Raw genomic sequence first — 15,950 nt, 5'->3', positions numbered from 1 at the left:
TAAATTATTTTCTTATTTTACCTAAATTAATTTCAAAATATAGAATTGTAATAAACTATTTTTTTTAAAAAAAATTAATAACTCTAGAAAAATTTATAAAATTATACGGTTGCAAAATTATTTATTTTTATAGTTTTACTCGACTTTGTTAAAAATAGTTTATGGTGGACAAAAAAAATGTCAGAAATAGGTAAACCAAAAAAATGCAACACTGACAAATCTTGTATGAGTTAGAACTCGTCGACGTTTCATTAATAATCCAAAATAGAAATAAAATCTCCGAATAGAGAAAACATGCAAGGAAAAAAATATCCAAAGTTTATGATAGAAAACAAAGATAATAGCAGTTTTTAAAAATGCATAGAAGAGACGTTGACGGGCTGATAGGAATATAATAGATATTTCCAATCACTCACGGCAGAGCTTGCGGTTGTTCTGAGCGTCTGAAATCTCCGGAGGATCTGCTGCAGCACATTCCTCATCGACCTTGTCTCCCAAAACAGACGGGCCCGATGATGCTGCCAATCCTACGTCAGCTTCACTGCCTGCAAGAATGTTCTCACTATGCTCCTGAAATACATGAACGTGATGACAAGTAAAATTAGACAACCTTGCCATGGTTCTCTATGATGGTATCTTCAGTGATGGTGGAGATAGTGAAGGTACGGTGATTGCTATTAATGGCTTCCATCAATTTGAGAGCTCTCCATGTTTTGGGCTGGATCTTGACAAGTAGCTATGAATACAACAAACATATAGTGCTGGCATGAGATTTGAATCGACCTAGAGAGCTTGCAACAACATAGACGGTGAGGTTCTTGAGTATATTGAGCTCCACCAAGTCAGACACACTCGTTTTCAACACCTTGTTCCCTATCTCTCTTCTAATTACTGCCATGTCCCTCGATGCAGTTCACCGCAGCAGGTTTGTTAATGTCGGAGAAGAAGTTATCTGACCAATAAATTTCAAATTTTTAAGTCTCAAGATGACACTAAGCTAAAAGGCATTGTTTTAAAATCAAACCAAAAACATACAAAAGGAACTCACCAGAGATTCCGATCACATCCATGTCAGGGGAATCATCGCTGAGGAACTCAATAACATTATGCACAGCTTTGGTTACCATGTCCATCCCCATTGCACCACACCGGTGTTACAACTGAACCATACATAGCATTTTTTCTGCCAATGTACAGTGAACAGTTTGTAGCCTCGTAAATCTAATTGACATGCATCCACAAAATCATTATTTCATCAGCAAAAGTTTCAATCTTGAGTCGAACCACACTACAAACATAAAAAAATTTACATCTTGGTGGTACCTGTTGAAAATAACAGCCGACGTTTCGAAGTGATCTGGATTCTCCTAGGAAGGCTTAAGTTCCATAGCACGTTGGCACGACAAAAACCGGACAGTAGGCGCTCTAGTTGTACCGTCCTTCAGCTCCGCCTGAGACGTACTCAGCCTTGCAGCCTCTGTTAGTCCTAGCAACCAAATAACTTTCTGTTATAGCCCATCAGAATAGAGTTTACATCATATTAGTTAATCGAACAACTTCAAAGCGATCAATCAACTTTCACGATCGACCCCCTATCGTAGCGATGGATGGTAGTGATTCACACGAACTGGGATAGAACCGTGGATCTCGGAATTCTGCCCAGAGAAACATACGCTTAAAGTATTAAAACTGATAGCTTGAATATTGATTAAACAAATATGGTATATAGTATTCCATAGAAAGTCAAATTGTCAATACCTTTTCCTGGGTACTATGTTCTAGGCGGAGAAAAATGGCGGGGACAACGACCGATTAAGTAACAACAACACTGGAGGCTGACATCTTCGAAGGTTGGCTAAAAGCTGTGACAGTTCAATTTAGGAGTAATTTAATAAGAGATATGGGTCTCAAGGTTTGTTTGAGGAATTATATATACTGAGACGGATCGTTTCAGAGGTGAAATGGTACCATAACTGATCGTTGGAGATATAGAGAGGTGAAGATGAAAAGTTTCAGAATTTTTTTTGATAAGCTAAAAGGGTAACGCTTCGGTTTATCGGTGGAGACATAGTACTATAAAAATCCTAGATACATACAAAAGAGATTTAGCCCACTTATAAGTTTTATTGGGCCAGAATGCGGATTTTACTAAATAGGTTTCGATGATCAAAGTTACACGTGAGTATTGAAACATTACAGTTATGTGTGGGATCCACTATAAGAAATCCTTCATAAATATATATTAGTTTCGGTAAACAATGTACAAAGTATCCTTTAGTTTTGTGGTATAAATGTTGGTGTTTATATCACAGTAATCCGGGTTCGAACCACAGATTTGACATTTTTTCACATTTTTTAAAAATGGGATCCACTTACCTGCTGACGTGTCGCATCAGGAGTGATGAAACTGACTCATTATAATGTAGATTCTCTTTTCTCTCACATAAGTCAGAAAGAGGCGGGTGGATACGCTCCCCGAAATGGTCTGCTACCACGCTTCCAAGTGAACTAGCAAAGTAGAAAACCCACAAAAAACCATAGAAAGATGTTATAAATATTCAATAGTATCTTACTAAATATACATATAAGTCAAATTCTGTATGATATTCATATATATATATATATATATATATATTCTTCTTAAATGTACAAAAAATATTGTAAAATATAATTTTGAAAGTTTTCAAACTTTTGTGAAGATATTATATATATTTATCAATATCTTCCTAAATTTTAAGAGGATATTATACTTATTCAGCAATGTTTTCCTAAATATTTATATAACTCAAATTTATGAAGTTATCATAAATATTTATGATTTTTTCTAAACTTTCCTTTTAAGAAAGATCGTCATTTAAAAATAAGTAAAAAATCAAAAAAAAATATTTAAATATTTATTTAATTAATATATCTGTAGGAAATGGTATACTTAATATTTATCCATTTAATGAAACTTTTTTTCATTTATTGAAACTTATTTTGGTCATATGCTAATTTATGAACAAAAAAATGCTTTGAGACTATTTGAATAATAAACCAAAATTGAAAACTATAGGACGTAGACCAAAACCAGTTTAAAACCAGTTCTAAACCAGGTAGTTACTCGGCTGACATGAAACGGAATGCGTAAAGCCACAGCAGAGGAAAGCGAGACCGCCGTCACATCGCAAAATGGCAGGCCGTTTTTATATGATAATAATATTTTAGAAGTTAAGATAATTAAGCATATATTTTTATTACAAAAGTGATATTAATAAATAAAAGTATTACATTAAACTAATTCTAATGTATTTTTTTTTTTTTTTTTGATAATCCAGGGTTCCCCGCTTCGCGGGTCATTCCCTGGGCCCGGTCAGGCAGCGGGCCAGCTTCACCCGGGAAATTTTTCCCTGAGCCCGAAGGCCCAGTACCCACTTTAGTGACAGGGATGAGCAGTTCGCCTCCGGCTGGCGTCGAACCCGGAAGCATGACAATTGGCCCCCAAGGCTCTAACCAGTAGAGCTGACTCATCCCGTCAATTCTAATGTATTTTGCTATATTTTTTCTTCTATAATATAGATGTAATCTGGTCCAATGTACTTTTCTAAAATAATAATCTCTAGATATAGAGTAAAAATATTGTGAATATAAATAAAAATAACAATATCAATTTACAAAAGAAAAAAAAAATAGAGATGAAATGGAGTAGTTTTATCTCTAAATGCTCTTATAAAAAAATATATATAAGTGGATTTGAGATACTTTTATAACATTGTAGTTATGCATTTTTGCAGGGGCGGATCTACAGGCAAGGTGAATATTGTGAATATAAATAAAAATAACAATATCTATTTACAAAAGAAAAAAAAATAGAGATGAAATGAAGTAGTTTTATCTCTAAATGCTCTTATAAAAAAAATATATATAAGTGGATTTGAGATACTTTTATAACATTGTAGTTATGCATTTTCGCAGGGGCGGATCTACAGGCAAGGTGAATGGGCACGTGCCCATACTATGTTAGAAAGTTTATAATTGGTTGATGTTTTATTAATTTATTTGTTGATTTTCCTATAGATTGTGCCCTATGCAATGTTGAAATCAATTGTTATGTATTTATGGATTTATTTGTTGAGTTGTGTGTATATATATATATATATATAAAATTTCGTGTATATATGTGTATACTTACTAATAACTTTTATGGTAATGTTCTTGATGTTCTCTGCACCTTTTTTTTTCATTTTAACTTTTTGTTGTTTTTCAACGTTTATTCTTTTTCAAATTATATCATTTCACTTTTTACTTTTCTATGTAACGTTGTGGATTTAGTTTTTTTAATGACCGATTATAATTTGTATGTTATGCGTCTGTAATTTTATTAAAACTAATTTTATTAAATTACTTTTTACTTTTTTTTGTGGAATAGAAAACCACAAACAAATTTAAAATTAGAGTTATCAAATAATGAGCTAAAAATAAAAATAAAAATTAAAAAATATTTGAATTCTTGAATGACAACCATATTTGAACAATATTAGCAGTAGACTAACCAAAAGAATTTCAAAAAAAACAAATAATACTGAGGTTATGATTCCTAAATCCATCATCCATCTGTTCCCGAAAGTAAGATTTTCTAAAATGTTCACGCTTATTAAGAATTCAATAAGTGTTTATAATTTAATTTTTTTTTACTTATTATACATTTTCCAATAACTTTTCACCAATGAAATTCAATCAATTCAAATATTTTCATTTAATGTTTCTTAAAATTATAAAATGTACCTTAAATATATAGAAAATCTATGTTTGTGGAACAAGTAAAAAATCTAAAATATCTTAATTTCGAAAATAGAAAGAGTACTTTTTTATGCTTGAGCTCAAAACGGGCATTGTTCCATAATCAAATTCTAAAACATATTTTTATTTCAAAAAAAATATTCTAAAACATATTACAACTATTAATTTAATGTTTTTTTTCATCAGAAAATTTATTTGTGCCACATACAATTTTTTTTTCATGGGTCCGGCCCTGCATGTTTGCCGATGATATCATGCATTATTGTGTATTTAGAGAGGTTCTCTACAAAGATACTCTTCTACTTATCTATACTTTTTTTTTTTAACATTTTAAATTATTTTTTTGGTTGAGAAGCTATGGTAAGAGATCACCACTACACTGTTCTCTATAATTAAACTGTTCTCTATAATTTATAAATCTTAAAACTGGTGGATTCTAAAACATCCTTGGAAGCCCAACGCAAAGCAAACATTAACACAGCGACATGTTCTTCCCAACGAAAGATATCGGCGGCTGTGATTTTACAAGTTTTTATTTTGTCGATGATTTTACTCAGATAAATGAAGAAAGTTTAACCAACCTAATCTCTCTCTCTCTCTCTCTCTATATATATTACTATAACTTGTCTTTGCTTTTGCTTTATTGAAAGTCATTCCCATTGAATCTTTCTTTTTCTTGTTATTTGGTAAATACTTATAATTGATTACATAACTAACTAAGACGATCTTCAATCGTTCGCTCAATTTTTTACTTTAAAATAGATTAACATTATATTAGAGTTGAGTTAAGTTCTAATAATATTATATTTTAGAGTGAAAAATAGAGTGATTGACAAAAAAAACAACTCACTCTATATATATAGTAAACTCATTTTTTACTCTATTATAGAGTGAAAAATAGAATACCGTTGGAGCCCTTCTAAACTCTATTTTATAATGGAAAATAGAGTGACGTTAGAAATGTTCTAAAAAAGTAAAAAAAAAAAAGTAGAAATGACAAAATTTCTAAAAAAGTGTATGAGTTCTTCTGGGTAGTATCCTCTCGCATGCAATTTTCAGATCTTTTTAAAAGGCTTACAAATGAAGATAGTATGCTGTATTTTCTTCTATCTGTGCTCAAGTGGTGTTTAAATCAGATCTTGGTGTTTACTATTTGTTAGAGGAAAGTTGGCTGGTTCTGGGATACTGAAGCGAAGAGGTTTAAACGGTAGTAAGATGTCTTCGGTTATGGCTAAATCCCTCATGGCTATGTCGTTGGAGGAATAAGGTGTTCTTTTTGTCAAGCCGGATGTGCCTGAATGTTGTTCTAGTGAAAAGAATTATCTATCATTTGGTAGGTGCTTAATCATGCTTGTCAAAAATGTCTAGTTTAATTCTTGATATGCCAAGCAAGTGGCAAAAAAATATGGCTCTGAATATTTACAAACTGCACCGCAGTTATAGTAACAAAAATATCAACATACCTATGTATCTATATGTTTTTGTTACTAATAGAACTGCACCGCATTGGTTCTGCATGTGTCATTTGGACGCTATAACTTGAAAAAAAAAATTATTATGTGCTGATACCTCGGTTTTTGTTTGATATTTGTAATAGAAAAAAACATTATTCTTCACCAAAATATCAGTCTCTTTCTCAAATATTTATTCTCTATCTATAGAGTTGTGGGTTTGCATATTTATAGTGGATACGACGATGACAAATTCAATTGAAGACATTAATCAGATAGAAAAAATAGAAATTGGTGATAATCTAGATAAATAGAACGATCGTAGCTTCTAATCTAGAGATGGCGAAAGATGGAAGTAGGCATGGACATTCGGGGGGGGGGTCGGTTTCGTTTCATTCTATTCGGATTTTCGGTATTATGCTCATAAGTCCCATTTGGATTTTACTAATTATAGGGTCGGTCCGGTTCGATTCCTTCCGGATTTGGTTCAGATCGGATTGTAACCAATGTCTGAAATCGTCAAAAATATTTTTTTAACCTGAAAATTTGACAATTGTTTTTCAAAATATATAAATTGTTCATGAATCTAATTAAAATGAGTTAAAGTATTTAAATTAAATAAAAAGTATTCAAAGTAAAACATAAAACAAACTATTAAAATCTTTCCAATACTATAAATATCTAACTTACCTTAACATATACAAAAACATTAACATATTTAGCTAATTTTGGATATCTTCAGATATAGGTTCGGATTTTGGTTTGGTTTAGATTATAACCAAACCCCATAGTACTAAGCTCATAAGTCCCATTCAGATATTTTTGTATAATGGTTTGGATCCGGTTTTGGTTTTCCTGGTTCAGATTTAGGTAGATACTTCGGTTTGGGGTAAAAAATCCTAGGCCTAGATGGAAGGTTGCATGTGACGGCTCATATTTTTGATATTTTAGTGCTTTGATCAGTTGTATTTAAATTCATTTGTGTGCATTAGAGGTTAGGTCACGATTAGAAATTTTGGGAACACCAAAAAGAAAAATGCACAATTGAAAAAATATTTGACCAAATTGTAATAATTTTAAAGACCTAAAATGTAAAAACAAAGAATACATAAAGACACATGTCGACAAACCCCCTTCCACGTATCATAATAAAACAAAAAATATACTTTATATATAGATCGCTTAACACTTCAACAACATGTGATAATCTGCATTAGTTCTACTTAGTTATTTATGCCAAATCTTAATTACCAATAGAAAAAATTCTTAAATTGTTAAAACAGAAATTCAAGTACGTATAGAGTGAAATCCAAGACATCATCATCAAGGGACCCACATGAGACAAGCATGGGACCCACCTGGAGACTTTGAAGCAACACGACAAAGGTCTCCATCAGCCAACCAAGACTTGACACGTAACAAGCAGAGTGTCGGCACAATCAGAAGACGACACGTGGCAACCAATCAAGTACGCAAGCTTCGTCTATAAATGGAACCCATGAGGAAGAACAAAGCACGGGCAATTTCCGCCAAGCTTTTTCTCACTCTAAAACGCTCTCCCTTCTCTCTAGAAATTCTGTAAAAGTTTTAAGTTCTATCAGCAACTCTGTAATCAAAGATTGTAACATCAAGATCAATAAAAGTAAGTATTAATCACAATCTTTTCATCATAAGTTTGTTTTTAATCCAGCAAATAAATAAAATCAAAAATAAATTAAGAACTTTGTAAACAAATCAATACATAGAAAATAAGTAAAAACTGGTATCAGATGCTAAAACGATGCAAACTGGCCTAAAGAATTTGACCATCAAGATATCTGACTTTAATCTATTTTAAACCCGTTAAAACGACCTCACCGTCTAAGTAAAACTTTGTCACTGTAGGTGTTCCAGGCAGCAAGTCCAAAGAAGGCAGTAAGACCGTTGGCAAGCCAGCAGTTGAGTCGAATTAAACGGTTAGTAGAATTTTATGAGTTTAAAATCGGATTAAAATCATGGAATCTTCGATTAGAAAATTCTTTAAACCAAGAACCGCGTCAACCTCAGCGTCTTACTCAACTGTTAATTCTAGAGAAATAATGACTAAAATAACGACCTTTAATCAAGAAATTTCAAAAAATCAATTACCGCATATTAATCCTGAGAATATATATCAAATAGGAACATTTGATTTCAAAACGGCTTATTCAATAAAAGAACATGAACAAACTCTGTCTTTACAAAACGAGTTTGAAGAAATCAAATTATTATCCTCACTAGCTTTAGAAAAATATAAACAAAAAGGATTCAATTACATTCATTTCGGATTAATTCAAGTAGCTATAAAACCATTATCAAGAACAGGAATTGATTCACCTATCCTTATGTTATTAAGAGACAAGACTTTATTAAAATTCGAAGATTCACTCCTTGGAGCAGTCCAATCAAATCTATGCAACGGAGCTGTATATTTTAATTGCGCTCCTAATTTTCAAGTTAGTCTACACGATCCAACTATACTCAACACTCTGACCTTAAATGTTCATTTACCTGAAATTAAATTTCAAAACGAAAGACATGAATACTTATTACTCTATAGAGTATATTTTAAACAATCAATTTCAGAATTTAACCCAAGATTTTACTACAAGATAATAAAGGTGAAACAACAATTTTGGCCGTTCATAGCAGAGACACTCCAACGGCTACATACACACCTAAACAACTGAACTGGGATGAAATAACTATACCGGATCAATGGCAAATTGAAATTACGCAACCTCCCAGAAACATTGAACAGAAAAATATATCAAAAATAATTGAACAAAGAGACGAAAAAATATTATTACAATTCGGATCTTATAGAGATCCGTTACCACCTAGAATAAGCCCATATCACTCGAGGGCTTCCTTTTCTGAATATCGCACTGGTCAATCCAGTACGAACTCAGAAACAGAAAGCGTAAATCAAAATGTTAGACAAGAAGAACCAATTAAATTTAAAGCTCCAATAGCTGAGCCTCATCAAGATATGTATCCAACTTCACCAACTTTATCGGACTTTAAATCAATAAATGTTATAACCAAAGCATATGAAATAAATAAACAATATATAAAGGAAGACTTTTATTCAAAACAAAATGAAGAAAAAAGGAAATGGTATTTTAATACCTTTCCTAAAGAAGAAACTATATTATACCGAGAAAATTGGTATAATTTTATGATATCCAAAGAAATAGACATTCCATTTTTCAAATGGTTTGAAAGTTATGCAAACGACAACAATATAAATTACCCATTCAAATCAATTAATGTAAATTCGACATTAAGCCAAGTCTGGGAACAAACGGATGGAAATAAAATAAGATCAATCCATCCACCTCTGAAAGATATAAAGATAAATACTGCAAGTAGACAAGTTATTGCAACCCCGTTCAAAACCGGAGCTAATAAAGATGATAAAGACCCAATCCATATGCAAGATATAAAGTCCATATATCAACAAAATAATTATCAAAGCCAGATATCACACACAATATCCAGACAAATAAACGAAATAGATATAAAAATCAATAATAACGAGACTAATAAACAAGAACAACATCCCTTTTCATCCATAACTCCACCAATATTTAAACCAATGAACATGCAAGAAAAATTACCAGATAACCCTATTTTAACATCAATCGCATCCAGACTAGACAAATTAGACAGAGGAAAAAAATATAAACATTATAGATGAGGAAGACAGCGAGTCAACTTCAGCTATAATATCCGAAGACGAACCAATAATCAACCGAATAAAAAATAATAAATCAACAAAACCATATTACAAGAGACATACTCCACCGGATTTATTATTTGAAGAACACCATAAATATTCCGCAAATATGTATTCCGGAGACGGAATATATGAATGGAACATTGATGGAAGATCAGAATACGAAATAATGAATTTATTACAAGAAATGGGAATGGCTGCTATGGCCTATAAAGCAAAGGGAAACGATGATAAGCAATCATGTGTCCTATTGATATTAGGATTCAATGGAGCATTGAGATACTGGTGGGATAACTCACTAGACAATGTTACTCGAGAATCAATTATCAACCATACTGAAACAAGAACAATAGAAAATACTGAAGGAGAATTAGAACAAGTGGAAACACAAAACGCAGTAGAAGTATTAATTCATACCATAACTATGCACTTTATAGGGAATCCAAAAGAAGAGTTAGAAAGTAAGAAAAATAATCTTAACCAATTTAAGGTGTCCGACATTAGGAGATTTCAAATGGTATAAAGATGTATTTGTAACAAACATATTTCAAAGAAATGACTGTACTCAAGCCTTTTGGAAAGAGAGATTTATAGCAGGATTACCAACGTATTTTGCAGAAAGAGTAACAAACAAATTAAAAGAATACTCAGGAGGACAGCCAATCCCTGGAATTCAATAACCTATGGTCAATTATTCGCATTTATCAAAAGAGAAGGATTAGCGATATGCCAAGACCACAAAGATAAAAAGAGAAATGAAAAATTCCAATTTAAAACAAATATGAGATCATTTTGTGAACAATATGGATATAATCAACTCAATCCCCCATCAAGAATTAAAAGAATTAAATATAAAAATAATCAAGGAAAATTTAGAAGACATATCAAAAATATAATAATCAAAATAAAAAATTCAATAAAAAATCTAATGATCAATATTATTCAAAAAACAGAAAATCTTATAAACCAAACAATAAACAAAAAATTGTATGCTGGAATTGTAAAAGGCCAGGACATAAGTCCTCGGAATGCAAAATGAAAAGAAAAATCAACGAAATATTTCAGGACCAACCTGATATTCAAGAAAAATTAATGAAATTATTAATATCAGAATCGGAATCGTCCAACGAATCAAGTAACGAAATCTCAGAAAATGAGATAGACAATATAAGCAATTCTTCAGAAGAACCACAAGAGTTATCTGACAACCTATGCAACTGCAAATTAATTAATGTCCTTACAAAGGACAACGATAAACAATTTTTATTGGAAATAATCGATAAAATTGACAACCCTGATATCAAAAGAGATTATTTAATAAAACTAAAAGAAATAATTAGTAGAGAAAGCGAATTACTAGCTCCAGACACTTTTAGTTTAAATAAGATATTCGAAAAATATCCAACCCAAAGTTTGTTTAGACAAGTAACAACAGGAGAATTACAAACCGAGGTTAAACAAATAAAAAGTCAAATAAAGGAATTACAAATAATAGTCAACCGACAAGAATTAAGTCAATTCCATATGGATGCAAGACCGGCAATAATAGAAAATAACTACAATAAACCAAACGACACTAATAATACTGAACCATCCACAAGTAATCAAAATACGTCTTTAGACAAACTAAAGGGAATAGTAATTAGCGAACCAAACGAAGATGACACAGAATATATACAAATGATCAACAAAATAAATTACCAAAAATGGTATACAAAAATAACTCTACATATCGGTAACAACTTCAAAATAAATGTAATAGCTTTAATGGACACAGGAGCAGACTATAATTGCATCCGAGAGGGAATTATACCAACTAAATATTATGAAAAAACAACTGAACGTTTAAGTGGAGCTAACAGCACCAACTTAAAGGTTCAATATAAATTACCAAGCGCTAAATTATGTAATCAAGGCTATTGTTTTAAAAATCAATTCATAATGGTAAAAAATTTATCACAAGAATTAATTCTAGGAACTCCATTTTTTACGCAAATATATCCATTTAAAGTAAATGAGATAGGAGTAACAACAAAAATAATGGGAACGAAATTAACGTTCGAATTTTTATCACCTATGAAACAAAAGAAATATTAAACCTACAACAAAATACAATAGGAAAAATGATCAATTTAATCAAAGATAAACAAAATCATATTCAATACTTACAAGAAGAAATAACGTACAAAAAAATAGAGGAACAACTCAAAACGCCATACACAATAAGTAAAATAAAAGAAATAGAAAACAACTTGATAAAACAAGTATGCTCTGAGCTACCAAATGCCTTTTGGCAAAGAAAACAACACATGGTAGAACTACCGTATATAAAAGAATTCAACGAAAGAAATATACCAACAAAAGCAAGACCTATCCAGATGAATAAAGATTTATTAGAAACCTGTAAAAAAGAAATAAAAGAATTATTAGATAAAAAACTGATAAGGCCTTCCAAATCCCCTTGGAGTTGCGCAGCCTTTTATGTAAACAACCAAGCAGAAATAGAACGTGGAGTACCACGATTAGTAATCAATTATAAATCGCTAAACGATGTACTACAATGGATAAGATATCCAATACCTAATAAAAGAGATTTATTAAAAAGATTATATAATGCAAAAATCTATTCAAAATTCGATATGAAAAGTGGATTCTGGCAAATCCAAATTTCAGAAAAAGATAAATATAAAACAGCATTCACTGTACCCTTTGGTCATTACGAATGGAACGTAATGCCATTTGGTCTTAAAAATGCACCAAGTGAATTCCAAAACATAATGAATAACATATTCAATGATTATTCTAAATTCACAATAGTATATATAGATGATGTTCTAGTATATTCAACATCAATAGACCAACACATAAGCCACATCAACACGTTCCTTAATATAATAAAAAAACATGGATTAGTAATATCTGCTAAGAAAATGTCATTATTCCAAACAAAAATAAGATTTCTAGGACATACTATATACCAAGGAACTATTACACCAATAGCAAGATCAATTGAATTTGCAAATAAATTCCCTGACGAATTAAGGGAAAAAACTCAATTACAAAGATTTTTAGGATGTCTAAACTATGTTTCAGACTTCCTACCAGACTTAAGAAAATCTATTCAACCCTTATTCCAAAGACTGCAAAAGAATCCAAAACCTTCGACTAATCAGCATACTTTACTCGTAAAACAAGTAAAAGAAAAGGTCAAAACTCTTCCTTGTTTGACACTTCCAAATCCTGAGGCAGATATGATCGTCGAAACTGACGCATCAGAAATAGGATATGGAGGAATACTCAAGCAAAAATTACCAACAGCTAAAACAGAATCAATAATCCGATTCCATTCAGGAATCTGGTTAGGACCTCAAAAACATTATTCAACTGTTAAAAAAGAAGTCCTTGCAATAGTCAATTGTATATCTAAATTCCAAGACGATTTAATTAATAAAAAATTCTTACTAAGAGTCGATTGCAAATCGGCAAAAGAAATATTACAAAAAGATGTAAAGAATCTCGTATCCAAACAAATCTTCGCAAGATGGCAAGCTATATTATCTGCATTTGACTTTGATATACAATATATCAAAGGTGAAAACAACTATTTACCCGATTTCTTAACAAGAGAATACTTGCAGGGAAAAACTAATCAAGATGGCTGAACAAAAAAGCAAAAAACCGATGACGGCATCGGATTATGTCAAGAATCAACCGCATTTGCAAGGGCGAGTTCTTACACCAAATCCATATTCAGCATTAGCCGAATATCCACCGCTATCTTATGCAAAAGCAGCCGCGGAAGGATCTACCTCAAAAGAGACTGTCCCAACATCCAAAGAGCCCGAAACCCCTACCAAATCAACCTACTATGTCAAACCCCAAAAACAGCACCTGATGACTACCCAATTCACCAAACCCATAACCTTACCCCAACTAAAAGCCTTTGTAAACAGAGCCTTTTACCCAGACTGTCCTTATCCAACCGATAATATAACCAAAAACCACACCTTCTATGAGTTTATCCTAGTAGACTCTAGATCTATCGAAGTAACCCATTACCCAGACCAAAAAGACAAAAATACCATTGCCTACTCAACATTTAAAATCCTCAACATTCACCAATCCAAAGACCTAGGGTTTATACACCATCACACAACAAAACCCTTTGTTACCCCAGGATTTCATATTCAAGGATATACCTATACCGACTATCAAAATGCCTTTTTCAGGGCATTCTTCATCAGACCCTATGACCACTCCTGGTTCTTCAGCTTTGACCAAAATTGTTCAAAAACGATACCCGGATGGTTTGCAGAATGGTGGTACTGGTTCGGACCATCAGACGCAATTTACCCAACCAACTTACTCAAGACCTCTTTCGAGTTTTACAAGAAGCATATTCCAGATCAACCAATCGGACCCTTAAACAAGATTTACTTTCACATCGATATGGGCATTCCCTGGATTTGCTCATGGCACTTCCAACTAGCCCTACATCTTCAAGATATGCCCTACTCTCTTGTCAGAGAATTTAGGGTAAAATGGTGGGAAAAATATAATCAAGACCGATGTAGCTATTCAAACATCCAAAAGTACTTTGACACCATCAAGCAAGCAAAACAAGTTGTCCAATCGGTTTCAAAAACAGTTCCCCTACTCTTACCAAGTCAAATACAGCAAACTTCTCAGAAGAAATCAAGTCATGCTACTTCAACTACATCTTCTTCAAGCCAAACAAGATCTAAGCAATCAAAAAAAGAAAAACTGGTACAACTCATCGATCAATTGATGGCCTCAAGCTCCGAAGAAGAAGACATTAACAACGATACCAACGACCCGTTCGGCGGACCTCTTGCACAAGACCCTTTCGAAGAATAAAAAAAAAAGTATCTATGTATTGATTTCGAAGAATAAAAAAAAAAAAAAAAAAAACTAATAATATGTCCATAGCCTAAATTTTGAATTTTGTTCTAAAAAATATCATAGTAGACTCTGTAAATTATTTTCTTTACGACTTTCTATATTTGTAACAGGTACAAAATAATTATACAAAGTATATCTGTATAAACATCCAAGACATCATCATCAAGGGACCCACATGAGACAAGCATGGGACCCACCTGGTAGACAAAATAATTATACAGAGTATATCTGTATAAACATCCAAGACATCATCATCCTAGTAGACTCTGTAAATTATTTTCTTTTCGACTTTCTAATTTTTTTTTTTTTTATAGTGGATAAGATGATATCAAATTCAATTGAAGACATTAATCAGATAGAAAAATAGAAATACAACTATTTAGATAATTACTAGACCTTTTCTTGAGAAAAATTGGTGTTAATCTAGATCAATAGAATGATCGTAGCTTCTGATCTAGAGATGGCGAAAGATGGAAGTAGGCATGGGCATTTGGGGGGGGGGGGGGGGGGGGGGGGGCATTTCGGATTTTCGGTATTATGCTCAAAGTCCCATTCGGATTTTACTAATTATAGGGTCGGTCCGGTTCGATTCCTTCCAGATTCGGTTCGGATCGGATTGTAACCAATGTCTGAAATCGTCAAAAATATTTTTTTAACCTGAAAAGTTGACAATTGTTTTTCAAAATATATAAATTGTTCATAAATCTAATTAAAATGAGTTAAAGTATTTAAATTAACTAAAAATTATTCAAAATAAAAAATAAAACAAACTATAAAAATCTTTCCAATACTATAAATATCTAACTTACCTTAACATATACAAAAACATTAGCATATTTAGCTAATTTTGGATATCTTCAGATATAGGTTCGGATTTCGGTTTGGTTTAGGTTATAACCAAACCCCAAAGTACTAAGCTCATAAGTCCCGTTCAAATATTTTTGTATAATGGTTTGGATCCGGTTTTGGTTTTCCTGGTTCGGGTTTAGGTAGATACTTCGGTTTGGGGTAAAAAAATCCTAGGCCTAGATGGAAGG

Source organism: Brassica napus, chromosome C2 (assembly GCF_020379485.1).
Source record: "Brassica napus cultivar Da-Ae chromosome C2, Da-Ae, whole genome shotgun sequence".
Classification (NCBI taxonomy): Eukaryota; Viridiplantae; Streptophyta; class Magnoliopsida; order Brassicales; family Brassicaceae; genus Brassica; species Brassica napus.
Note: the sequence above shows the minus strand (reverse complement) of the source record.